Source organism: Bombus huntii, chromosome 11 (genome assembly GCF_024542735.1).
Source record: "Bombus huntii isolate Logan2020A chromosome 11, iyBomHunt1.1, whole genome shotgun sequence".
In the NCBI taxonomy this organism is placed as follows: Eukaryota; Metazoa; Arthropoda; class Insecta; order Hymenoptera; family Apidae; genus Bombus; species Bombus huntii.
This window is the reverse complement of record NC_066248.1, coordinates 8,769,350-8,797,192: the sequence shown is the minus strand read 5'-3', so window position 1 is coordinate 8,797,192 and position 27,843 is coordinate 8,769,350. Positions and strand designations below refer to the sequence as shown.

At 42.0% G+C, this 27,843-nt stretch overlaps 1 protein-coding gene across 3 annotated transcripts in view; it reads right to left on the bottom strand.

Moving 5' to 3' along the window:
- LOC126871382 (LIM/homeobox protein Lhx9) overlaps positions 1 to 27,553 on the bottom strand; it is a 416,377-nt gene extending 388,824 nt beyond the window's left edge. For all 3 annotated transcript variants that reach the window (XM_050630130.1, XM_050630132.1, XM_050630133.1), the window contains exon 1: positions 26,774 to 27,553. The gene's annotated coding sequence lies outside the window, so the exon portion shown is untranslated. The remainder of the gene's footprint in view (positions 1 to 26,773) is intronic.
- Between the last annotated feature and the right edge of the window lie 290 nt (positions 27,554 to 27,843).

Here is a 27,843-nt window from a genome sequence, read left to right as displayed (position 1 = left end):
GAATCTCGTATGTTCCTCTTCCTTTTTTGTACCATTTTATCGTCGATCCAAGGACAACTGAGTTGAAGTTCTTCCGTTGGTAGTTCGAATACAAATGTAGAACATCGACCAAAATCGAGATCCACGTCGATAGCCGCGAAAGATCTATATCTGACAGCGGATAGAACGGATCGAGAGGGATGATCGATCATCGGGCGAGACGCGCGACAACTCGGCCTGCACTCCTGACAGACTGACAAGCTGACAGGGTCAAAAGTCGTGAGATTAATCGCTCGAAACGGTGAATACAAATCAGCCGTCGAATGCTCACCGCGACGCCGGAGACGCGACGAGTTTATCACTCTCGTCTCGCTCTTTCGTGTTCGTCGATCACCGATGAGTGTGCTCCTATGATACAACCTCATCATCGATAGAATAACTGTATGTGTAAATGTTTTATCGTATCCAAAAGAGAGGAGTGAATTCAAAATTACTTCAGTTAATTCCTTCACTCGATTTACTCTGTTGGAAAGTAAGTGCACTTAACGCTTATCTTGTAATGTGAAATTGTTTCTTGGTGAAAATTATCCCTTCAAGCTTTTATCAGAAAAATAAACTTACTTACTATACATTCGAGCAGCTTGACATCACATTACCAATGTGAATCGTTTACGTTATGATCGCTTCAATTCAAACAATTTAAATAATACGAACGAGACTTTGAAACTTCTTTCCTGTAATATTCTCTACTTGACAATTTAAGCAAAATGCACGAAAGTCCTGGGCTGTTTAGATTCTTCGTTAACCTACTCGATGGTTCAGATGCAAGGAGCGATCGAGTTGGTGAATCGCATAAATCAACGGCGTCGTCTCGGCGTGGCCCTTGGTGGATCCTCGGCTTATTAGATTCTCAGATCCAGGAGCGATCTTTCTCATTGTTCCGGCACGATTATCGATCGCATTAGGCGCGCGCGCGGCCACCAATTGACGCGAGCCGCGCATAAATCTTGCCGCTATGAAGAAAGCTTCGTATATATATACATATACATACGTACGTACGCGCATCGGTCTAATCTCGGATCGATCTTTCTCTTGTCAGAGCTGGTATGAACACAGGGCCGCTAGTTACCACCTGCCAGCCAACAATGGCCCAATTATACCGGTCGCTTGGCATCTCGCCGATAAAACTGCGACTACCGACTCGATATGAATCGTTCGCTCGCGCCGATGCACAATACGCTTACGCATACGCGATAACTAGCCGGCGGGAGGATAACGAAAACTACGCATAATGCCAAGACGCTTAGCCTTTTAGTCACGAACGATTTTCATGTTTTTCTATACAAAATCGCGAACATGATTTATTACAGTATTTATTTATTGAATAAGTAGGTTCATCATCTGCAGGCACTCTCGTATCGATAGAAAAATTTGATCGTACGAAAGAAAGGAAGATATTGGAAGAGAACATTGCAAGTCCACTTTTGTTAATTAAATTGTTAAAAAAAAAAGAAGAAGTCTTTTAATATGAAATGATCAAAGACTCTGAATAATCTGATAGATTTAAAGATATAAGTCTGTTAAAAATAGTAAGATTTTGCTCGTTTGTGAAAGCAAGTTTTCATGATTTTTATCGAACAGATTAACTTTAGGATCTATGCGAACTAACTATAAATTACTGCGCAAGAGAGCTAGAATATTAGAAGGTAGTAATAGCGGGGGAATAGAAATAACAGGTTCGGAATTAAACTTGTCACAATGAATTTTACTATTCATACGTTGAATTTATGTACTTTTAACGCGACATCCCGTGAAACATTTTATATATATGGAATGGAGGCGACAGCTAACTGCGAAACCTGAATGGATAGATCAGGGTAAATATACATTTCATTTCAACCGTGCAGGCTGATAGTTAATCGGTCGAATAGCTAATTAGATAAAAGATTAAATGTTTAACGAGTTTAATCGGTTAATCAATCTAATGGCGTGAACCAGATTAGCCGATTATTTATGAATCGGTTAAATGATCGTTCAAATGAGAGACCATTAATAATCCAAATGTTTTCTCAACTATTAGTACACCGACTGTCAGGTCGCCCCAATTTACTGTTATTTATTAATATACACTGATTACGGTCCAATTCACAGCCTTTATCTGCGACATTCTTCGACATGATGATTACACGTTATTTCGAAATAGAGCTATCGTATACAGGGTGTTACGATGACAAAAATTCAAATTTTGCCAGCCTATGATGTTGATTGAGAGAACTGAGAAGAATCAAAATTCTCCGATCAATGTACAAAAAATGCAGACACGAGGCACAAGGGAGAAGAATACGGAGATGAATTTGTAATGTAAATATTCGCAAACATTCACAAGGGTTGCCAGCAAGTTCTTATCACTGGGATAACGACAACATCAGTGACGCGGTTCTCGTTCAAGTTGCAGTTTGATAACGGATGAGGGCATCCTAGCGGTCCTTTCCGGTCCTCGGTTAGAAATCCATCACCATTCTGATTACTATGCCCGGCGCAGGCATAAACATTACTATCATAATACCAGGAACTGCTACGCGCCGCCAGAAACTCGCAGACCCCTCTTCCGCAGTTTAACCTATATATAATTTGAGTTATGCGTGTCGAGTGATTATCAACGATCTAACCGCGTCGCAAGCGATTCAGAACGATACCAAATAATACACACATACACGATAAACTGTACGTACAACTGTACCTACGACAAGGCAAGTTTTTACACCTTGATTTCAACAAATTTCATCGTACTATCTCCATTATGGGAGAAAATTACATTGAACGAAATCGTAAAACGAACGTTTCTTCTCTTCTGTATCGGCCTTAATTTCGAGCTTCCTCCTCGACGACGATTCCTATCTCTCTCTTATTTCATTTCTCTTTCTTCTCCTCTAGCCAGGAATAAGGTTGGCGAAGAAAAAATGAAGGGGAAGAGGAGCCACCCTATAAAAGGTTGTAATCATTACGCGACACTCTCCGTAATTATGTTCGTAATGATTACTCGTACAGGTTCTGCCCGGTTCACAGAGTGTTAAATAACTTGGTGCTTCGACCGCGTGCACCTTCCTTCACATCTCCCCGTGCTACCCACCACCCGCTCGTCCCCAGTCGCTTTTCCCCTTAATTAAAAATCATGAATTAATCAGATCGTTAGTAATCAGGCGCTCGTCTTCTCGCGTGGACGTTCCTCCGTCTCTAAATCTCGCTCGTCTCGCCTCAAATAGACGTCGCAGTGCTTTTACGGTCCCTTTAGCCTTCCAACCCCATCGCCGCGGTGCGTTCGTTAAGGGCGGATTCATCCCCCAAATTAAATCAATTACCATACTAAGGCGGATTTTCGGAAAGCTCGCTCCCTGGCTTCCACCCCCGGCTTTCATTTTAACGCGCCGCCTTTCGACGAGCTTGTCTCATACACCCTTCCCGCCCCCGCCACTATGCCACCCCGTACTCCTCACCCTTGTACCTCAAAAATAAACTTCGAGCCGTGACGAGCCGCGCTCGCGCGATAATGGATAATGCTTCGAAAGTGGAGGAGTGAGAGATCGATTTAGTACGGATAGGTACGTAGCGATTCGGATAGATCTGTTGCATTTTAGAAAATAAATGCAGAATTTCATGCAACCAATTTCTTCTTTTTATACAATCAGTTCTTTCCTTTTGCGAGTCTTTAACTGTAAACGTGATATTTAAGATGATATTCTTGTAAACGTCCTACGTACATGTGTCACCTAACTTTAAGTACTTTAAAGCTTCTTGTCATTATACGTAATCGTCATACGTTAATGATGTCCACGAACGTTTCACCACGAAGCAAATATACATATAGTTACATATATGTATACAGGGTGGTTGGTAACTGGTGGTACAGGCGGAAAGGGGGTGATTCTACGCGAAAAAGGAAGTCGAAAATATAGAATAAAAATTTTTCGTTTGAGGCTTTGTTTTCGAGAAAATTGACTTTGAATGTTCGCTCGGTACGCGTGCACTTTATCACGTCTCGTTATAACTGATCTCACTGTAGATTTTTAAAAAAATTTTTTATTCTATATTTTCGACTTCTTTTTTCGCGTAGAATCACCCCCTTCCCGCTTGTACCACCAGTTACCAACCACCCTGTATATAAAAGTGTGTGTAATGATCGCTTAATGTGAGATACGTGTGTAACGACTGTAAGTCGATAGGTACGAGTATGTGAATGTAAGTCACACGTTGTGGATGAACAATTTTAAAAAACTTGTGAATGAATGACAGAAGACTGGAGTAGGATCTATACGAAAACCGATTCGATTCGTACGTGTTAAATTAATGACAACGTAATTTTGATACAAGACAGACTTCTCTGATGTTGAACGCGAGCCTTCGCTAAACGGGAAATCAAGTTCACTAAATAACATCTCTCTGCTGTTTTCAATTCGGCATGCACAATAAAAAGGATAAATAATGCTACATTGGAAAGAGTACACGCTGAAACACCTGAAAGTAGTCAAGATATCCCAAAAGGAGACGGTTGATAGATCTTGCGGCAAATAGGACGACATTGGGGGCGCCAGAACGCAGTTGGAGCAAGCGGTAGGAAGAAGAGGACCGTGAAAGTTGGGTGAGCAGGGGTAGGAGGCAGTAAAATCCACAAATCACCGAATAAACCAGAACAATGACGTAGCTTGGGTACGGTGATCCTAGAAAGGGGTGGAACGAGGGGGTTGCGGAGTACGGTAGTCGGTGGCAGGGAAGAGTGGTAGGAGGAGAGACGACTGGTTACCAGGAACGTACGGGAACGTGTAGAGCGGGAGGGCCGTTGAGGACCACTATACAACGAAACGCGTACCCGGTTGACGATAAATTTGTCCGCGGAGTCAATAACAGAGGCTGTTTCTGTGATTTAATGATATCTGCCTCCGCGTCCACCGTTCATAGCTGACTGTTTGCCTGTTTTCACTTTTCTGTTTGAAAAGGCGACGAACGCGTCGAACTTCCAGCACGTTTCCTTTTTTAAGGATCTACGAAAGTACTTCGTAGTTAGACGGTTCAATTAGCAAACTTTTCCAGGTGTTTCATTATTTATTTCTATTAATTTCGAAAAACAGAAGAGAATATTAGAAATTATTGAATATTGAAATTTGGAATTGTCAATCGGCTTGGAATGACAAATACAAAGAGGTTTTGTGGTTGGTTAATTCAATTGGCAGAATTTTTCTATACGATATACGCTCTTTTCGTATTTCTCTTTTTTTTTTTTTTTTTTTAAGGAAATGGTATTAGAACTTATTGTATCGAGTTTTTAATTGGTTTGAAATAAAAGAAAAATTAGGTTATCATAGGAAGAAGGGAGTTTAAAAGAAAAACGGGAAGAGAACAGAAGATCCATAAAATTCGATAAGACACGTGTTCCAATTATCTAAATGTGTTCCTGTTATATCTAAAGTAATTAAACAACTTTGCCACAAGTAGAAAAAAAGTCAACCGATAGTAGTACGATTTTTGTCGCGGCTTTCAAGCAACTTCGGTTTGTAACCACGTAAAGCTCGAGCGCTCGTGCATTGTTCACGATTACGCGACTTAATTAATCACGGTCTAGGTCAGAGAACGAGTTAAATATCGCCGGATTTTTCGAATTTCGCCTCATTATTTATTTTCATACACGGAAGAGGCAGAGGCATAACAACCGCGTTACCAGCGATACTGGTGTTTTATTTCGTTACATATTATTCGGGACCGGTCGGCAATTTAATCAGCCGCAGAAAAGTTTAATAAACGAACCCATGAACTGCGCCCTTTGAATTTCATTTAAGCTTCGTCCAACTTAAATCAATTCCGATAAAAGGTTTTGTTGTCAGAGTCGATTCGCCGCCCGGTGGGTGTAAGAATCGGCCAAAATGAAAATGTTTGAAATGATCGCGAATGAGCGCGCTCACTCGCCCACGTATATTGTTCCTTTTTTTTGTCTTTTTTTACGACCGGTGAATTTCAAAGCTGCCGCGGTAATTAAAACGATATTTAATTAAAGAGCGATGCTTAAAAATACATGCGCGCGATTTTGATATCTCGCATCCGACCGGCTATAATAAACTCGTTATTTTTCGTTGCGCTGCTGTACAAAACCAACCCCATCCTCCCTTCCCGCTACCTCGCTCGCAAATCGAACGTTCGACCAGTTGAAACGGGAAGAATCAACACCGTTCGACGAGGTAACGCGCGAGCTGTCCGGTTTTTCGCGGAAAACAGCTTACGCCTGGCGAAAAAATGCTACAGGTTCGAAGGCAGAGCACTGGTACTAAAGAGTACCAAGCGAAAGACAATGGTCGAACCGAGTTCGTCCATCTCTCCTATTCGCTCACCTGTCTCTCACTCTTCGACAACCCCTTTCCACTGTTCATTCCTGTCCGCCAGTTCACAGTTCACCCGTCTACCTCGTCTAGAACGATTAGGATCATCCGGGAAGACGATCACGACGGTTTCGTGTGGACTTACGAGTACGGGCGACGTGAAAGTTCATTAGAGGCAGCCCTGATGGACACGTGCATTAATCAAGATTTTAATTACCACCGCGTGTAACTGCGCGCTTGGCTAAAAACTAAACATACCTCCACCTCCTCTTTCCCCGTACGCTACCTACTCTAACTCCTGCTTATAACGGAGCCCGGGCTCGTAGCTAGAGCTAGAGCCAGCTCTAATTAGAGCTCTTCTCGAGGCTCGAAGATTAAAAGCCAGGCCTAAGTGCCGGCACGATGCGCGAGCTTCCTCCCTTCCTCTCGTTTTTCCCTCTCTCCCTTATACACCGGTCGCGTTCTTCACCCCTCTTCCGTCCTTCTCCACGCTCTTCTTTCCTTCTTTCCTCCCTTTCGCTTCTTTTTCTCTTTCCCTTTTTCTCTTTTTCCAACTTTACCATCACGTTCCTTTTTCTATACTATCCGTTTCTTCCTCCAACCACCTACCACCTTTCTCCCACTGTCTTTGTCCCTCGTGTTTCCTCCCCCAATCCATCCACGCGTCCCTCATCTGGTTTCAACTCGCTCTCTCCTGCTCTCTGCCGCGCTGTTTCGTTCCGTTTAATAGCGATCGACCATTCGCGAAATGCGCGAAGCGGAATCTCATGGGTAAAAGGGTAAAAAAAAAAGAGAAGAAAGAAAGAAAGAATGAGGGAAAGCAAAGGAGGGAAAAAAGAAGAAAGGGGAGGAGGGAAAACAGAGAAACGAGGGACAGGTTCTCGGAAATCTCGAACGAGATGGCTTGATAATTGAGCGTTCGTCTCATCGATGAGAGCGTTGTCTTTCCACGTAGGCTGCTCCCTCACCTTTGTCCTCGTGTAGTGTTCGCCGGGTTTCCGATTCCGTGGCCGCCGCTCCGCTTCGCCGGCGGAATTTATTTTAATTAAAAGGGGTAGCCCACCCAGCCAACGTCCCCGTGCCTGGGATTCTCGTTTTCGTGAACGACTCGGTTCGACCGTATGTTAAGATTTTCTTCGAGAAGCAAACGAAGAACAGACATAGGAAGAGTGCGAATAAAGTTCATCGGTCCATCGAAAGTTACTGAATCTATCAAAGTCAATGAAGGAGAGTGGAAAAGTAGAATGTGCTCGCGTCTAGGATTCTCATATTCATAAACAATTCGAGTATCGCTATAATAACCACACCTTACGTATGTTAAGGTTTTCTTCTTTAAGAAAACGAAGAAGCGGAACGAGAATAGTTGCAGAAAAATTCGTCGATCAGTTGAAAAACGTAGAATGTTTGGAAGAGACCGTGAAAATGCAAAGTGTCATCGTATCTATGATTCTCGTTTCCGCAAACGGTTCGGTATCGCTCGGATCGACTCTGTATCAAAGTTTTCTTTTCTAAGTAAACGAAGAAGGGGAACGAAAAAATGTATCGACCTATCAAAGGGCAAGGAATCTTTCGAAGATGCCATAGAAAAAAAAAAAGTGAAACTTTAACGGTGAAACGTTTGAATGGTAAATTTTTGTGAAAATCGAGTTCGAATGAAAATAGAGGCGAGCGAGTGCCCTCAAAGACCATTCGTCGGCCATGCGGGCCTTTCGCAGACGTTCGAACCTCGTTTGACTTTCACTCGAGAAGACGCTAAAAGGTTCCATGGTATATCAAGGAGATTTTGCTTTTAGCACATTCACGATAAAACGCGTCCCGCAGCTGCGACTCCCGTTTTCTTCGACGGCCTCTTCGACCTGTCGACGCTAACGTTGATCGACGTCCATCGGTAATAGCGATCGACGATCTTTGTCCTATTCGTTATACCGTTTGAAGTTCTAACGTGTTGTTTCTTGGTAGGTAAATGACCGGTTGATGGATAAACTCCTTATACGTTTATTTATCAGTCGAATTAGTTTCTCGTGACAACTGTTTCACAAAGGATTATAGAAATGGACGCATTAAATGATGAACATGTGCGTGTATCAGTCAGACTTTAAAATCATCGAAAGAAGACAGAATGAGAGAAAAGATTTGGATGAAGAACAATATCGTTTCTTAAATAAAAATAAAGTAGAAAAATGCTGTAATAAAAATGTGAAACAAACAACATTCTTTAAAGAACTTCAACGAGAAAGAATGGTAGTTGAATATCACTGTATTTATCCTCTGATATGGTCGTACTCGAAAAACAGACTCCACTTTCCATTTTTTCAAATGAAGCAAGACAAGCCAACAAGTTTTTAACGAATCTACTAACCAGCTTGTTGACTGCATTAAAATACGTCGTCAAGTATTTGGTTAATTCCAGAGACTGGTCTGTGCAAATGACGTAGAACGATTATTCGGCACGGCGTAACAACGCTACGAGCATAGTTTATCCATGGAGACGATATACGACAGTGAAAATCCGGCCAACGTTGATTCTGGATGCGAAGCCGGTTATTTTTAACCTGGAAAATCGTTTTCATACGGCGAGAGACACACGTGGCTGGCCAATGGATTTCACGGCAGGGTCCGTTTGTCCCTCGGCACGGTTATGGCGCCAAGTTCGCGATAATTTAATTCACGAAGGTTTGGAAAAGCAATTAATGAACATGAAGTAATTACGGCCGCGCGCGCTTTAATCTTTCCGTCTTTCCGTTTCGGTAACGGCTTTCTATAATTCAGACATATCTCATTAAAAGTTGTGCGCGTTTCGCGCGACCAAAATAAACGTCAACAAGCAACTTCCTAGTTCTAATTACCGCGCAATTCAAGTGATTTTCCCTGTACGTTTGTTTTAATATCAAAGCGTCACGGCATCACGGGACAATCAGCCTACTTTCTTCCTGTTCAAAACTGTGCTTTTTATATTTCGATCTTAGGTCCGACTACATACGCGAGGGTGCATCGTTGGAAGAAAAAATTTTGGGGCGGAAATTTGCATAGTTTGAAGATTTTTGTTCGAACAATCCCTAATTGAAGAGCAATTGAGTTATGTATCTCGTGAAAGTTTCATTTATCTAGTAAATATAAGAGCTACCCTAATTATCAATTCAAACGTTACTGACATTAAGGTAGAGCTAAATTTCAACGAAAAACACCATTTTATCTTATATTCACTTGTTTAAATCCGACAAGCTGCAAAAGCTTCACAATTATATCTATCATCGGCAGGTACGCAGAAAAATACAAGGAAAGAACAGCAACACATCCAAACCAGCTGGCGGCTGAAGCGACCAAAACTCTCATAGAAAGGAGACTAAAAAGAAAACACCCCATTGACCTCATTAAAGAAATAAAATAGTCAGAATCGAAGATGGTATCCCGCTGGGGGTAGCCATCCACGTGTTATTTAGCAATTAAGTTAGAAAAATTTACCAAATGCCCAGCTGGACAAATTGTAAAGTACAAATTAAATAATAAAAAAAATTATATCTATAATTTTCTAATCGCGGATGATTTATATCCATTGAATTATATTCACTCGAAGGGAAGAAAATGTCGAACGTATCGTATGAAAATTGTATTCCCCATATTTGTTAGCGAAACGCTTTCAAATTTCAGATCTTTGCCTCCTTTCTTCGTTAAAGAATCACTTTGATCGCGTCGCGGAGATCCACTAAACAGTATGTATACTCGTGACGAGAGATATCTCGTATATTTATCTGAGGTTTATTTAGGTACACAGTGAGATCACGTTGAGGTATTTATCGTCGCGGCAACGATTCCCATAATTTTCCGCGACACTTTTCTCGTTGCCCGGGTGAAATCTGAAATTTCACTTTGCCGGTTAACTTTCGCAATTTACGGACCGGCTCGTTTCCTTCCCCTCGTCTCCGAATGAACAATTTGCGGCCGCGTTACGCAAACACGCGTCTAATAAAGAGGAGAGAGAGAGAAAAAAGAAGAAAGAAATAGAAGGAAGGAACAGAAAAGGAGTAACAGCGAAAAAAAGAAAAGGGAGAACAGAATTGAATATAGAATGGAGAAAAAGAGTAAGGGGAAATCGGTTAAACATATAGATCCGTTGGTTCGTAACACAGTATTAATTCGTTAAGATTATACACGGTATATATACGTATATTGGGGAAATAGCCGCGAAACAACTTTATGTAAATTCCTCGTAAACAATCCCCGCGAGTTAAACCGCGGGCACGAAATTAAAGGTTCGCCGGGGCTTTTTAATTTTCAAATGGCTAGCTTAGATAGAATGCAAATATGACAGCTGAACATAAAGTTTAATTACGTGCTAGTGATAAAGCCGGGGCCGGGTACCGGGCAGGCCAGCGACGCAATTAAAAAATATTAAACCGGGCCATCTCTCTCCCATATAGCCGTCTATCTCCGGGGTTTATTCTATGGGCTTTTTTGAGTGGAAAATAATCGCTAAAATGGCTTTTGCCAACTAACTCGCGAGCAAATATTGCGAGTATGCGAGAGGGAACACAGATTAATTATCCGATTCATTGCGTTCGACGGCGTGGCTGTTTGTAACACTCGGGCTTGGTCATGGACAGTGCTTCCATGCTCGATGTTAAAAAGTGATACAATAAAAAAAGAAGAACGAGGAGGAAAAAGGTAAAAAAAAGAGGTTGTATGTATATTATATGTAGAAATTAATTCGATGCTTTTACTTGTTAAAATAATTACAAATCCATTTTATATTTCGTCGTTTATACACCATTTTCGGACTTTGAAGTAAGAATTCATAATATATCAAATAAAACTAAGAATTTACCAAAGAAAGAAGACGACGAACTAATTTCTACGTCGAATGAAAGTAAACCAACGATAAAACCAAGAAGGAAGATAAGATGAAGGAAGAATAGAGCTGTTTGAAAAATCGTCACAACAAATGTTGAAATTAATTAATTTTCAGGTCTTTTCGAGTCCTTTTTCGTGGCGCTTCCCAGTTAATTCCATTTAATGGCCATAATGAAGGGAGGTGAAAATTCTTAAAGAGAAGGACAAATTCTACCGTTAATTAACGATGTTTCAACTTTCTAGTTATTTTTTCTCGTAGATATTTTTAAGTTTCGAAATACGTAGAAGCGGCGTTGAGCATCGTAAAAAAAATTGTCAAGCGGAAACAATGACAAGCGCGGCCACGATCGATTTATTTCAGAGCCAACCCCTGTCACAATCCTCAATTAGTTCTACAAATGTTTTCTCGTTAACCCTCCACACGGTATCGTCGCTATTGAAATACGACATATCAATGCGTTCGGCTAAAAGCCTGCCGATATATCACCACTCGATAATCTTTCATTGACAAATTACGCTTAATGGCATGAAACATTACACGCACCAGTTAGTTTATCGCTGGACCGGCTGACGCTCATGAAATCGCACCGATTTTTCACACGATTCGCCAACTTTGATGCACAAGATTGATACAAACCAAAATTGGCACAACTAGTTGTTTCATCCTGATTCGTTATTGTGATTTGCGCCGTTTTCTCTGTGATTATAAGCTACGCTGTTATAGACAAAGGAATTTCGAAAAGCGCGTATGCATTTAATACGATTCGAGATTTTAAGCGTTCGTGTAGCAAGAATAGTTGCTGGAAACACAACGGTACCGGAAGATCAGATATCTCGTCAGTCGAAGAAGCTAATCGATGCTAATAGATTCAGCAGCGATCACGAAACCATAGTGCTTGGCCTTTTGCTCCGAATCTCTTCGCCGGATCATAGCTCGAGAATGTATCTCACAACTGACCAGACGAAAATTTAAACGGTTCGACGAAACGTGAAACGCCCCCGGCTCGACGGCTTGTTAACGCCTCTATCGTGGAATTAATCGCGCCGCGGCTTTCTTCCTTCTTGCGACTTTAATCTCCTAGCTATCCAAAATCCCAGTCTCCATGAAGATAGCAGATCAGAGCGAAATCTTTCCTTATTTGGATCTTCGATAAAGTAATGTTATAAGTATCGCGATATTTGTACGTTAATATTCCTAGAGAAAATGATAAATGGAAGAAACTACTCTTTTTTTATTATTATTATTTAATTTGTACTTTGCAGTTTGTCCAGCTGGACATTTGGTAAATTTTTTAACTTAATTGCTAAATAACATGTGGATACCATCTTCGAGTTTGACTATTTGACTTGACGAGTTCGACCGTTTGACTGTTTGATTATCATGTGGGTGGTGTGGATGTTGAGTGTATAACATGTGGGAGTTTGACTATTTTATTTGTTTAATGAGGTCAATGGGGTGTTTTCTTTTTAGTCTTCTTTCTATGAGAATTTTGCCCGCTTCAGCAGCCAGCTGGTTTTGATGTGTTGCCGTTCTTTCCTTGTATTTTTCTACGTACCTGCCGATTTCTTCTTTGACCGTTGGTATTTTTCAGTCTGCGTATATCTTCGCTTCTGACATACCATGGAGCGTTGACTGTTGTTCTCAGTATCTTCGATTGTAGCGATTCTAGTTTATTTATGTGGTTCATTGCTGCTGTCCCCCATAGTGGCATTCCACACGTCCAAATTGGTTTTATTATCGTTTTGTATATTTTTAATTTATTTTCTATGCTGAGTTTAGAATTTCCACCAGTTAACCAGTACATTTGTCTTCTTTTTATCCGCATTTTGTCTATAATTGATTTAGCACGTTGCTTCCATGTGAATTGTGTGCCTAAGTGGAGTCCTAGGTATTTAACTTGCCTTGTTTGTGTTATGTGCGTGCCATTCCGTGCGGATATTTGGTGGTTTCCGTTTTCTTAGTGTAAATGTAATATGGTTGCATTTACTGGTGTTTGCTTTTATTCGTTTATCTTGTAGTCATTTTTCTATTTTTCTGATGTGCTCTTGTAGTAATTTGACAGTTGTTTCTGAATTACTGTGCCTGACTGAAACAACTACTGAGTGGAAAAAAAAGATAACGCTGATGCAACGAAACACACGGTGATCCCATAAAACGGTCGGTAGCATACGTACAGGCTGATCACGTTGTTCGATTAAAAACAACACCAAGTGTCGTCCGTGCGAGCGGTAAATAACCTGTCGTCATTAGAGGAACCTTTCGATCTATCGAATGAAAAAGAATGGCGTCTCTTAATCGGTCATCCAATCGGTTAATGCACCGTTCGTGGTGGCGCGCACGGTAAACTAAATAAATGGTTCCGATTCTCTTTCCCGTTCTTTCCCGCGCGATACCTTTTCATTTCGTTCTTTCAAAGACACCAACCGTGATTCCATTTGAAATCAGTGAAAATACGCTTTCGCTACGGTCTCTTAGCGTGCTTTTTTTTTTATAACGTTTATTGACCAGTAGAAGAGTATTACATGTGTGTGTTGTTCACAATAAACAATGAATTTCGGTTGTGGTATAGTTTAGGCAAAAGTACCGATACGTGGCGGTACGACATAGCCATACAATGTTTTGTGTGTCGAAATTACATATTTTAGTGTTACTATTTTTAAATTAATTTAAATTTAAGTCGCTGTAGAGCCGTGCTTATATACGATATCGGTTTTTCTTCCTATCTCTGTCCTGAAAACCTGGTCGCAAAAACAGGACAGTATCTCTTGGCGTGAACTGAAAGGAATATGACCTATCGCATAAGGGAAAATATACAAATAATCGACATATGCGTGTATAACACTTTAATAACTGATAAACTTTGCTGTTAGAATTCGTTTACGCCTCTCAATTTCGTCGAAGAGGAGAAAAATATTAGAAATGACGAGCGAAACTATAGCCACGAAAGAAAAACGAAAATAGAGTACACGCGAACTTGACCATGTTTCCCAGGTTTTTTCCTTCGTAAGTTTAACCCCTCTGCTCCCCCCCCCCCTTCCATGCCCGCTCGTCCCCACGGATTTATCTGATTCAATCTATATGCAAATCAATTATAATGGTAAATTAACGGTTGACCTAGACTGTTAGGTAGATATATCTCGGCCGACGATTATCTTGCCAGCATGTTCGTTGCTAGTTTCGCAATTATGACCCAGTCGTTGTAATGACTGTTTAGTCACCGCTAGCTCCGCGGGGCAATTTAATTATCATCGAGCTGCGAGATCAGTGGTCTCGGCCGGTGTATCGTCGTGCCAGTTCCTCGACCGGCCATGCGGGAAAGCCGATCGGTACGTGTACGAAGAAATTATGTTGTTGCCGCACCAGCAAACGGAACGTGTAATTCGACTTTATTAGTTCGCTTGGCAGAGGTTGATATCATCGGAGATATTTAACATTCGTGGGTTATTAAATCGTATCTCGAAGGAAAAGTAACGATTACAAGATTTGTAATATCGGTATTTACCTGGCAAATAGCAGGGTTTTTCGGTAATTATTAGATATCGAAAGAGAACAATCTTTGTTAACACTGGAATTCTAACGAAACAATTTGCCGAATGTAAATCGTGGAATTTGCCACATCGGCAATACGTGGTACAGATTTTCGCGAATATTAGGTATCGAAGGAGAACAATTTCATTTAAAACAGAAAGTGGAGCGGAGCCGGCCACTTCAATTCTCGAAAAGGAATTTTCATTTTCATTCCATTGTCAATATATTGAATTTTGATTTTCCGCGAATGAAACTCTACCCGAGTTAACCATACGTAAAACCTATTTTCAAGAATAACTGTCAGTACTATTCCCTATTACCAATCCTATACTGAAATTGTTCATCCGCCTATTAAACGTTTATCCCTCTAACTTCACATATTTTAATCCATCGGTGAGCATTCGACGCACGTAGCCTTCCGCCGGTTAAAATTACGCTCTCAATCTGCTGAAAGATTGAATGGACGTCCATTTATAGCAAATGTACCGGTACCCGGCCGTACGATAACAAACGAATTGAAGAAAGGGGGTGGTAGGAGGATGGGAGAAGTAGCGTGGAAAGAAAAGTGGCGTACATGAGCGCGATCCTATAACTACCACCTTTAGGCGTATCTTCGGCCGGGTAACAGCGAGTACAACACCAAGTCCATTCAATCTAATACTTCTACGGGTAGGACGGTGGTCCGGGGAGGGCAAGCTAGCAACAACCATTTGAACCCACACAGCCAAAGGGGTCGACACGAACGTGGTTAGGGGCAGTTTAATATCGGATAATTGAATCCGAACCTCCCACCCCCTGGCCACACGACCTCTGGCTCACTCCTGGCCACGAAGAAACGAGACAGAGACGAACGGAGAGTGGCAATGAGAGAGAAAGCGAGAGACAAAGTGGAGAGACTAGGAACGAGCGAGAAAGGGTATAGTAGACTAGAAAGCGGAGATAAAGAACGACTCGAATAAAAAGAGGGAGGGAGACGGCCAGGGCTGATAGAAATAGAAACTGGTGGACGAAGAGGATGAGGAAAGAAATCGAAATGTAGAGGAAAATAAGAAGTAGGAAGGGAAAAAGGATAACTGTGACAAGGAGTAGAGTAGCGAGTATGTGGCCAGAGTTGGTTACTACCTCTTATTGCAACTTCATCGAACGAAACAAATAGAGGAAACACAGCGTAGTTCAAAGATGGAGGAACGAAGGAAGGGCGGCCCAATTTGCAGCGAGTATTACATCGAAGATCGACCGTAAAGGAATCCAAGCATATCTTCGCGATTAATTCGAGCGAACTTTATCTTCGTACGAAAGAAAGGACGATGGATAAGCATTCCAAGCTAGGCAACGCAATCCCATTCCGGCCAATAAGAGTAAATTAAAGCCGATGTGGAGACCGGTGGGTGCTAACAATTCGAACTGTCCAGCGTTGCTCTAAATGGCCCCGATATATGTGTCTTTCCGTATCTGCGTCTCTTTTCCTCCTCGCCAGTTTTTTCTTTCGCCTTTCACGCGATATAAGTCGGAACTCGTCCGGTCCCTGGCACCCAACCCTCCACCCCTGACCCCGTCGCGGCTCTCTATACACATAGTTAAAATAGTAGCGGCCTGTGGAATGCGGGACCGCGCACAATTTATTTGGCCAACGTAAATTTTCTGCCGACGAATCCCCCTGGGAAGTTATTTAATTTCGGGGCCGATTCTCAGATCTGGAGAACCCGCTGCTGTTAACGGCTCAGACTTTTTCACCCTTTTACCTGGCCGGCGCTTCTGGAAATTTATGTCACAGCACGGTGTACCGTTCAGGAATTGTCCGGATCGTATGCCGAACTCCATTCCTTTCCCTCGTTTGCGTCCTATGGACCGATCTCCAGAGACTATTTCGTATAATAGTTTCTCGTAATCGTCGCTGGTTTCACCCTTTCGCGACGAGAGTGAAAAACTCAAGCCACGAAATTTCGTATTACAAATGTCACATTTTAAGTATCACCATACGCAATGCAATTATCGATACTTGTATCCGATAAAATGTTGAAACGCGAGCTACCTTCGTAATAAGAGATTATTATTTTTCAAATCGTTCGTTCTGAATTCTTCGTCATTCGAGTATATCGTCGATACGTTAATATCGAGTAAAGTTTAAAACAAACTGTAATATTCTCTAATCGTAAGTCGATTAAAAACGAAACGGCGTTTTCTGTCGTGCAGAAAAATGGTATATACAATTCATAAAAGCGAGATTGGACCTATCAAATTGACCATAGGCAATTATGCCCGTCGGTTGGAATGAGGATGATAGAGAAAAGTATCGCGAGATGGGGGCGGTATCGTTGAAATGCAGTCGTCATAATGACCCCTGCGATATACACAGGATACGAGTGTATACAATGACGACGGGGATACGCGCGGAAAAAATCAGCCGGCGACTGGGATTTCGTTTAATTAATTTTTTAATTACAAACTCATCGAAATGAGTCGGCGAACAGCGACAGCGGACGACGACGGCTCGTATCGACCAATCCAGAATTTTTGATGTGATTGATGGGCGGCGAGGAGGGCCGCAAGAACGAGCCCCGTCGATACGATCATGATTATTATTAATTTTACAGGTATTATTGGTTATCGTTTATATTTATTCAGTACTATCCGGTTGGTCCACCCCTCCCCTTCACCCTGTCAACCCTCTCGTCCCACACCATCGTCCATATTTGCCTCCACGCCGCAGGATAGAGGCGAAGTTGCGTATAGGTTGGGACGATGCCGCGGAGAGAGACGGCTGTATTTACAAGCTCACAAAGCAACGATACGCAATATTAAAATGTACGGGTAAATTAAAAGTAGAAGCTGCGTGGAATCGACTAATAAAAAATTATTTCGTCGCAGCTGCAGTCTGACCGGCGCGATTAAATGTCGTCGAGTATCGTAACTTTCGATGACCGTCCGGGGGAAAAACGAACAAAGAGAGAAACGATCCACGCAAAGATCTGTTAAATATATTTTATTAATCGTTGAACGCTTATTCGCTGAAACAGATGAAGAACTCTTCGCACTGTGCCTCGTCGAGCTTGTGTAACGAACTTTGTAGATGTTGCTGTTGGAGGAGAAAATTAGGAAAATAGTAAAGAAGAATTAAGGGAAGAGGAGATGCAGGAATGGGGAAAAGTGTAAACGCGATCAATGGAAGATCGAAAATCGAAGGTTTCGGCGGCGAGGGTTAAACTCTGCCCTTCGGTCCTGCGAAGGTTACGGAAAAGGCGTGAGAAAGAAATGAAAGGTCTGCGAAGAGAAAAGCTCTCTTTTATTAAACGAAAAATTGGATCGTGCTTGTCGGAATGCAATATTTCGACGGATTCATTTGGTGGAAACATTTCTTCCTCGGGAAAAAATTCAATCAAATCCAGAAGGTGAGGTAGGAAGGTAGAGGAGGGTGACAGAGAGTGGAAGAGGAAAGAAGAGAGGAGAAGCGAAAACACGCTAACGTCGGTCGGGAAGCGAAGAGAAGAGGAGAAGGAGCGAGAAGAAAAGTACGAAAAGTTCGAAGAGCAAAAAGTCACGTCGGGCCCGGGTATCGAAATATTTACAAGCTATCGAGCGGTATTATTTCATTGGCGGCGGTCGATCCTTTCAACGTGACCGTTGCAAAATTCAATCTCATTGATCGATCGCCACGGTCGTTTATAACTTCGTCGAAATTGCATCGTTAGCGGCGCGGTGAGGTATCGATCAACGGCGCGGCTCATTATTTCTCTCCGGCTTCGCTGCAAATGATACTTTCTTCGAAAGCAGACAGATTGCGTACAAAATTCCAGGACGGACCGCCGTTAATATTCCTACCAGACGATGCACATTATTCTCATTACCTCATTAACACACACCGGCCGCCACTCCATCTCGTTACGACAGAGATCGCGCGTGTATCTTCTTTCTTTTTCCCTTACACACCTCGTACGTGCGTCACCTTTCTTACAAAGGTACAAAGTGTTTCATAACAACTGGTCAATCGAGGAAGATGTAGCAAAATATGATGAAGAAACATTTCTTTTTTTTTTTTTTTCTAGTAAACGATTTCGTTTTATTTTTTAATACAGAAGGTTTAAGATAGATTAGTCTATTGTAATCAATCCTGCAATTAGTTATGAATCTTATAGGCTTCTATCGCATTTACTAAAAATACTACAAGATCAAACAATATACAGAAAAAATAAGATCTCATCTTTTCATCACCTATTACTTAATCGACCTATACTTCTGCGACACCTTATACATAAATACCGTACAAGGTTCCACGACGAACGTCTTAAACACGCGAACTTCAACGAGCAAGAACAAAGCGTCCCTACTGGCGAACGCGTTGCTGTAATTTTTCCAGCTCGAATTTCCGGAAGCCGAAACAACGACGAAGAGGAATTCCTTCGAGGATCGAGATCCCGAGTCCTGTCCGCGAGTGAATTTTCACTTTGGCCCGGGTGATGAGCCACCATTACGGTGATTTACTTAATGAGCACAGCGACATACCAGCCAAGGGAGAAAGAAGAACGAGTCGCGATGGCCATCGGACTAAGCACGATAGAGAGGGTTAAAAGTAAGGCACGCATTGTCTTCGAGAGGGCCAGGCCGAGAGAAAGTGTGTCGAAAAACAATGGTGTGTTCAACCCCTATCCGTATGCCCGTTCTTTTCGCTCGTCCTTTCCTCTCTTTTCTTCCCGGATCCTCGTCCGCACCTTGAGGTCTTGATGAAAACGTGACCTAGTATGATTCTGCTGCAGCTACCTGCTGTACCGACTGTGCTTCTCATCCCTAAAAGGCGCTCTCTGGAAATCCGCTGGCGTTGTTTCGTCCATTTTTCGTTGTTTCGTGAATAATGAATTTCTTCTTCTTTTTCCCCCTGTTTTCTTTTCTTTTTTTCTTTCTGCCGTTTTATTTATGCTTCTATTATGACGAGGCTTCATTTCAGAGGGAGAGACTCGAATATCAAGTAAGCCTGTTAGTCTTATCGAGGAAAGGTTATCTTGTAAGCTTATCAATCGTTGTATCAGAGACCATTACGTCGCAATGCGACACAATCTACAAGCGTGCACGGGGCCGAGGTAACGAAATTAATTTTTTGCGTGACCGTTCGATCGAACCGCATTCAAGAAGCGGCGCACGCGGCCCGCTTAAGGAGCCACTCGTTGCGGCCAGTTAGAGGCGAGTGTCGCTGGTACCGAGCAGCACGGATCAATTTATTCCTTAATTTACATTTCTTTAGAAATCTTTTTACCCTCTGTCCCGCCCCGTGCCCACCGTCCCTCCGCGGTTATTTACGACATGTCGTGATAGCATGGCCGCTACCCCGGCCAGGATTAATGTCGCGACCTTAATTCATTGCCGAAGCTACCTCGACCTCTTGGCCAGCTTCTCGAACAGTACGTTTTCGTGCTTGTCGTGAACGGTAATGAGTTTCTTAACGAAATTCCAATCTCAAAAAGGATCGATATTTTCATTTGCCTACTGTTCGATTGAATAACGATACCTCTTAAAGTTTAACATATTTGCTGCTATCGATGCATACGTTGCTTTATATTAATTATCTGAAATTCAATTGCCAGACTGCCGGTAATAAATGAGCTGCTCAGAAGTCGTGCCGGTCAACTCCACTTTTTATCAGAATTTCTCAATTTCATTATATAAATACACGATTAATGTTCAAGCTCCGAAAACAAATTACTTATTTCCATGTGTTCATTTGTTACAACAAGAAGAGATGAATAGTCAAACTTTAGCAACAACGTACGTCATTCAAATGTTGAAACACGGATTTCTTTATGAAAAAAAAAAAATGGTCTAAGATAACAGTTTCTGTTCTGAAATCGTTTTCGAGTACCAAAGCTGTGTGATGTCGCCTGGTTAAAAAAACAACAGAAAGAAGTTATCGATTTGCATGGCAGGCAGAGGGCGGGAAAAGGAGCAAACTAATTACGTGGATTAAACAAGAGAAATGACCTTGTCATATTCATCCAGGCCAGACTCGAAACAAGCGGCGGATGGAGAGAGCAGCGACGCACCGGCACATCGGTCTCCGGGCGTTCGAACCGGTTCGAGAGTGTCTTTCCAAGGGTTGTAGAACATTCCCACTAAAATATAAAGTGGCTTTCGGGGTGGCATAGCAATGGGGTGCCTATCGCATGCATTCACCCAGGGACGCAAACGTGGGGGTGCTATTGATCGACTGGAGAGCCAGTCAACCCTCTCGGCCCTGCACGCGCGCGTAAAGCTCACATGTAAAATCATATATGTATACGCACCTGCACAACGGCCGACGCATCTGTGCCTGTAGGTCGTGCAAACGAACGCGAAAGGTGGAAGGTTTAATGTCTAACTTTCGGCTTTTCGTGCGTAACAGCCCGTCCAGGTCTTTTCCGTTCGCATCAACCGATCACCCGATATACGAACGTCTAAAAGAAGAATTCCGTGACGCGCTTATTTTACAGTAGAAAAAACATAGTATGTTCACGAGTACAGATCAAACGAGTTAAAAGCATGATTTCTATTATGATAAAGTCACATTTGTTAATATAAAAAATGTCTAAGCGTCCTGCAGAGCTCGATTTGTTGCCTGAACCGGTATCTGTTCCCAAATCACGAAATTACAAAGCACAATCTTATATCATGTTTCATCGTAAATCTACGACTCTTCGGTACACCAACGATCAACGAGTCAGACATCGATCTGTAGAAATTCTTGAAATTTTTACTTCTCCATAGGATCGGAACCCGCCATTCCAGTAAGTCTTTATCGCGTTATATTGCGACTGCAATTTTTCTCATAGAGCCAATTCGTTATAGGTCTTTGCGCGAGCATCGGCGAGGTTTGGCTGAAAGGTGGAGAAACGACGGTGCTGGGACGGCGAAGGGTCGTTTGGAGGGGGGTAATGAAATTGCACTCATCGTGTGAAATTTAATATTAATCCTGGATGTAATATGAGCGGACGCAGCGGTGCTCAAGCGTCGCGGAAACGAGCGTCACTTTCGTAAGGTTCCAAAGAATCGACGCCGGTAGCATCGACGTGACACGGTCGCGCCGCCATACCACGTTGGCCCGCCGTCAATCTGTAAAGCGATTATCGCGTCATTTTATCTCGCGATTGCCTTCGCTGCAATTTCTTTGCCCCTCTCCACCCTCTTTCGCCAGTTCCGCGATAATCTCGTCGTCGTTGGACGATTTTTCTTACGAATCACGACGATCTGGTTGCACCAATACAGCCTGTGTGCACCTGGTGAGATTCGTAATTGGATAGGATAAGATCGACCACCGGACAAAAACGAGACGTTATCTAACGGTTACATCGATCCGGAATTGAATGCAGAAACAGGAAAGGTGAACGCATTAACGATCGCATAGAACGATAATAATCGAGTAATTTTGTGTGAATGTTGTCGAGCGATTTTGACATCCGAACACCATAGAAACAAAATATTGGAAAGTTTACGATACACCGGTCGATTATTGGAAGGGAGACGTTGGGCACCGCAACGACCTCGTTCAAGTGACGAGCGTCCGTTAAAATATTAATACTCGACTTTTAATGAGAGCTGCTCGTCTTCTCTCTTATGGAGCGAGCGCTTGGTGCCCTCTGCCCTTTGCAGCTTCTCCCCCTTTTGCGTTTCATCGCTGTCGTACCCTCTTTCCCCATTCTCTACTTGTCACGATCCAATAAATGCCGCACGAAGAATCTTCACTCGCGAATTTCCCTCCATCCGCGTTATGCTCGCTCCCATCACTGAATTCGGATACCGTGTTCGAAAATCAAATTCTCCGGTGTAATCGTTTCCGGCCGCCCTCGATTAAATTCTTCAACGACCATGGACAATAGTGTCCCGCGTGCTTCCAGCCGATTCTTAAACTCCAGTTATAGCACACTGATAACCCATTGAATCCCGGAGTTTTATGACCTTACGGCACCGATCGATCCAGTACAAGTGTCTTCTTACATTTGCTAAGTGGTTGGAGAAATTGCTTTTTATTGCAAGAAATATTTCGGATTAACTGATCGACTTGTGTTTACAAAGTAGGAGATTTAGATGCACTTAACTAGATAAGATCATACAGATACATTTTCCCTTCATTAATATATTCTTCTAATAGCGTTGACAAAAATTATTAAATTTTCTGTGCGATACCTGTATCGACGCAATGTGGTATTACAAACTACATATACAAAATCTGGCAAACTCTTTTCTAAGCTACTGAATCCTTGCTCTCGTAAGTCGAATACTTTTTTAACAAGTTATTCGTGACAACGTTCAATTTAGAAATTACCCTCTCCCTACGACTGGCGGTAATCTATCGTTCTAATTAACCCCCTCCTGCTTCAAGCCTCTGCCGAACTTCTAAATTGCAGCACAACCATACCACCCCCGACCCTCAAGAAGATACTCGAGGCCGATAAAATATCTTACTCAACGTTCCCCCTAATCGAACAATCGTCGAGGTAACGTAGGCCACGCTCGAGCACAAAGGACTAAATCATCGCGAAACCCAATCAATGTCTGGTGTACAATGCAATTACAAATCGCTGTACAATTTCTTCCCTCGACCCGGCACGATCACCTCTCGCGAGGACCTTCTGCTCTGCGAATCAAGGACCTCGATTTATCTTTACCCACGCTCTCTCTCTCTCTCTCTCTCTCTCTCTTCGTTCTTCGTCTTTGTTTCGCACTCGTCCCAGGACCGTCGCCGACTATGCTCACCGGCACACGTCGGTCCGTCTCTCTTATTCCTTCTTCTTGCGGTGTTCTTCCTTGTCGTTGCGCACGGCGATCGGCGCCACCACCTAGCTTAGTCCTGTGCTACCTCCTGTCGCAAGCTGCCAGCCTAATCACGGCAGGACGTTTTCGCGCCTTCTGCGCCCGCCGATAGCGCCGACACAGCCCCCACTACCGAGTCCTAACTCGCCTTCCACTGCGAGTTCCGCTGACCGCAAGTCCTCGCGGCGAAGGATTCGCGTGAAAGTTACCCGACAACTCTTTCGCGCCACGCTGGTTCCGCTTCCCTCTGTGCGCCTCTTGGCGACAACAGCGACGAACATCGTGCACCATTAAAGACGTTATAGACGAACGATGATGCAGGTTGGAGAATGTTAGAAAGCAGGATGGCAGCGTGGTCGACGATCGGTTCTTCGTTGTTAATAAGTAATTTGTCTTGGTATATGAATTCGATAAAGGAATGATGATTGATGAGTAAATAAGCGAACCCTTTCACTGCCGATGAGAGCGACGATGTGTAACAATAATTGTATCGGAAAATTTAAAATAACTTTCCACGTGGGTTCTGGATATAATTATTTATCTATTGCTAATGTAACTTTCGCTTAAGAATAAATAAAATATGAAAGGTTTTTGTTGGAAAATCCTTTAAATGCAAAAATTTGTAAAATAAAAAGAATGAAAGTAACGTATAGGTAGAAAGATGCATCGAGTGTTACAGATTTTTGCAGAATTTTTATGTTTTTCGAACGAGAATGGATTAGATATTGATATAAAGAGCACGGTAGCGGAATCGCATGAAAATTTTGCAAACTCAAGATTTTTCCATTAAATTTTACACAAACCGTTCTCTTCTAACTATCGGTCTAATAAAAATCGGGTCCACCAAAGCAGTCATGTAAAAATTGAATGTATATTCTGTGCGAAAAAATTCATTTATAACTAAAATTAGTCTAATAAAACATTCTTCGTTTTAAAAGTTAGAACATAGACAGAACATAATTGATACAAAAGACTATTTATTATCTATCTATCTATTAGTATCTATCTAGGTACTTCACGTACTCGATACTAATACAAATAGCTAACCTATCAAGTTATAAAACAGTCTAATGGACGAAAATCCGAATATCAAAATAGTCTGAGATCAAAATCACATATCTATTTCAACGTCAAACGTAATCGTAAACTACTATCTTTCAAAGTACCGAATATTAATCTATCAAAATCATATACGCTCCTGGTCGAAACAAACTTTTTCTAAACGATAAGAATAATACGTTTAAATATAAAATTTAGTTAAATATCTAAATATAATTAAGCTTCCAATACCATAAAATTGAAGAAATAAAATAAAATTGTACAGTATCAACTACACTTTATAGCATAAAAGAATATCACGAATAAGATATCTATCGACTTAAAGAATTCATTCTTTCCTCTTAAATTTTAAGATGCTCTGATCTTTAAGATGATCTGATTTCAGATAGGAGCGTATATCGAATAATTATTTTACCGGATAATATTCCTATATCCTCGTTCTATCTTTCTCGGACCCCATTTCCGGAAACAGTTACCTCGCGCTAGCTTTTCGGACAAGCCTTCTTAAGGGACTATCAGACCATAATACGTTAGATTAATTAACGTAATCGTAATGAGACGATCTCATCTCGACGCACAATGTGGGCTACCCGATATCGCAAGTGTCTTGATGTCCTCGTGCGTGCACACGGCAACATCTACCTGTAATACGTCCACGCGAACGGCCCGCGCGCGCGCACACATACAGGTCAGCCGTGTATTACTGACAAGATAGGTCGAACAATGGCTTCCATTACGGCTAGAGACTGGTTGAGTTAATGGGCAAATTGTCTGCTAAGTCATTTAAAGGGCTAAACCCGGTGCAGGCGCAGGCCTCGCTCTAGTCTCTTCACGCGGTTTGCTGACAATCGATGCAATTAGATCGATGGTGCGCCGCCTAAGACCCGATAACCTCGCGAAATTTTCGACCGGAATACGCGGAAAGTTCGATTGAATTGCGATCTCTGATCGGTCGACGTTGGTTAACCGGATTATCTTTGATAAAAGATTTCCTGCAGACCGAATTAGAAAATTAGAAGCTTGAGACACTAAGCTTCTTGAAGATTACTAATTCAAACAGACACGACATAAGGAAACTTTGACTTTGTCGTGAACGTGAACTCAGCACCATGTAATCGCGATATCTGCCGATATAAATAGATTGCGGATGTTTATGCATTTGCAGATAATTTAAAAATGGAAGATGTATATAATATGCAAGAATATATGAAATAAGTAAAATATTAGGTTGTCCGAATAATTTCTTTCGTTTTATAAGGAAATAATAGACGCACAATGTTTTTTGTTTTATATTAGTTTATTGAATTATGCACGAACGTAATAATAGAAATAGAACGAAATGGATCATACCTAATTCAATAAAATAATATAAAACAGAAATTGTTGTCCATCTATTATCATCTTATGAAACGAAAGAAACTTTTCGGACAACCTAATAGAACGCACACAAGAATATTTATTGTCTATAACAAATCTCTATATTTAGTTCTCGTTTCTGTGGTTATATTCATAAGAACGTAAAATTCCTACAAACATCCGCAGTCTAGTTATGAATTTGCGTAGAACTGACTAGTCACTATGTATTATGTTTATTACGACACAACAACTGACCCGTTTCTTCTTCCGGACATCGAATAGTGAATACGCAAATCAAATGTATGTATATTTTATTCTGTATACTAAAATGTATCTATTCGAATACATTATTCGATTACATTCGATTACAAGATACGTTATTCGAAACTAAATTTTAAAAGTCCATCGATAGCAAATATTCGTGTGTCCTATGTATATGATTGCGTGAGAGAAACTTGTTCTATCGATACGTTTCTGTTTGGCATACAAATTTCCATTACTAAGCGTTAACGAGTAGAAGCAATTGAGAAGTATAAATTCACATATCGATTCTATGTCTATACTAATTTTAACAAAAATTTCACAAAAATTGTTTATGTAATAGCACGTCAAAATGAAGTAAGAAAAAGTGGTTTACCTAATAGAAATATGCAAATAACAAAACGAGAACGTACAAACTCTGACATTTAAGCCTGGCGCAACAAATAAAGACCTACCCTACGCACATTCTCCCAGCAAAGCAAGTTCAAGGACCATCGACATCGAGCGTAAACAGGAGGGTAGCGGCAGCGAGTAGAGGGTGGGGGTTGTGAAATGCGGCAAGGCAACAATATGCTACAAGTTCGTTGATCGTAACAAGGGTACTCACTCTGGCTGGCAGGACGTTTTCCTAGCAGCACCAGTTCCGAGTGATCCTCTTCGCTTATCTCCGGTTCGCGGCACTACGTCGTGCTCGTTCCTTCTCGGCCGGTTATAGGATGCACCACTGATCGATCGCGACACGACCACGTGGCGATCACGAGCGAGCCGTCCAATGGGGAGACAGGAGCGAGCGAAAAAGAATAAACAGAAAACGATCGTGCACGAAGCTCTTTCGAATTTATTAATCGCGATGACGAAAATTCTACAGTCTATATATGGAAATTTATTCCAAATGTTTATTTAAAGTTTAATTGAACTTTATTCGATAACATCGTTCGTTAAGTGGCAGTAATTTCACAGCGAATAATTCTTCAAAGTAAAATTGGATACCGCTGATTTTTGTTAATTGCTGGTTAATTGCAAGTATACACGATGACGATACGAAAACACGTGACACCGCGACGGTTGCCCGCGGCTGACTGAAACGACGGGGGAAGAAACGTCAGGAGTGTGCGCTCCCGAGTTCTCCTGGGACCGACTAATTCGGTCGAGAACACGTTCCAATTAAATTCTCCAAAGTTCGTTCCTAGTGTGATTTTTTCCACGGAAATGTGTAAATAGATTCTGAATGAGACGAAGAAGTCTGACGAGAGATGATTGCAAGAAAGGGACGTAATATCGCTTTGCAGCGGAGAAGAACGTCGATGCTCGCCTGCTCGTGGCGGGCTTTTTTCGAGCAGAGACGGATAACCGCACGGTCTGGGCGCCGCGGAGCGACTGCGAGCCACCGCGTAAGGAAGCCTCCGTGCCATCTAGCGGAACCCGCCGGAAAACGCGACCCTTCTACTCGTACGCGCTGGAGGGGACGACGATAGAGGGGAAGACGATCCATTTCTACGCTTCTCTATAATTCTCTTTCTCTATGTGTGTCTGTGTTACTTTGGGGTATATTTCTGAATGCCTGTGCTATTGTATCCCCTAAATACTAGCGATGAAACTTTTATGCGATTTCAGACAATGAGGAACATCGGAAATCGGAAGCACCAAGTCTGACGTCTCACGACCATTGTGCGCTAA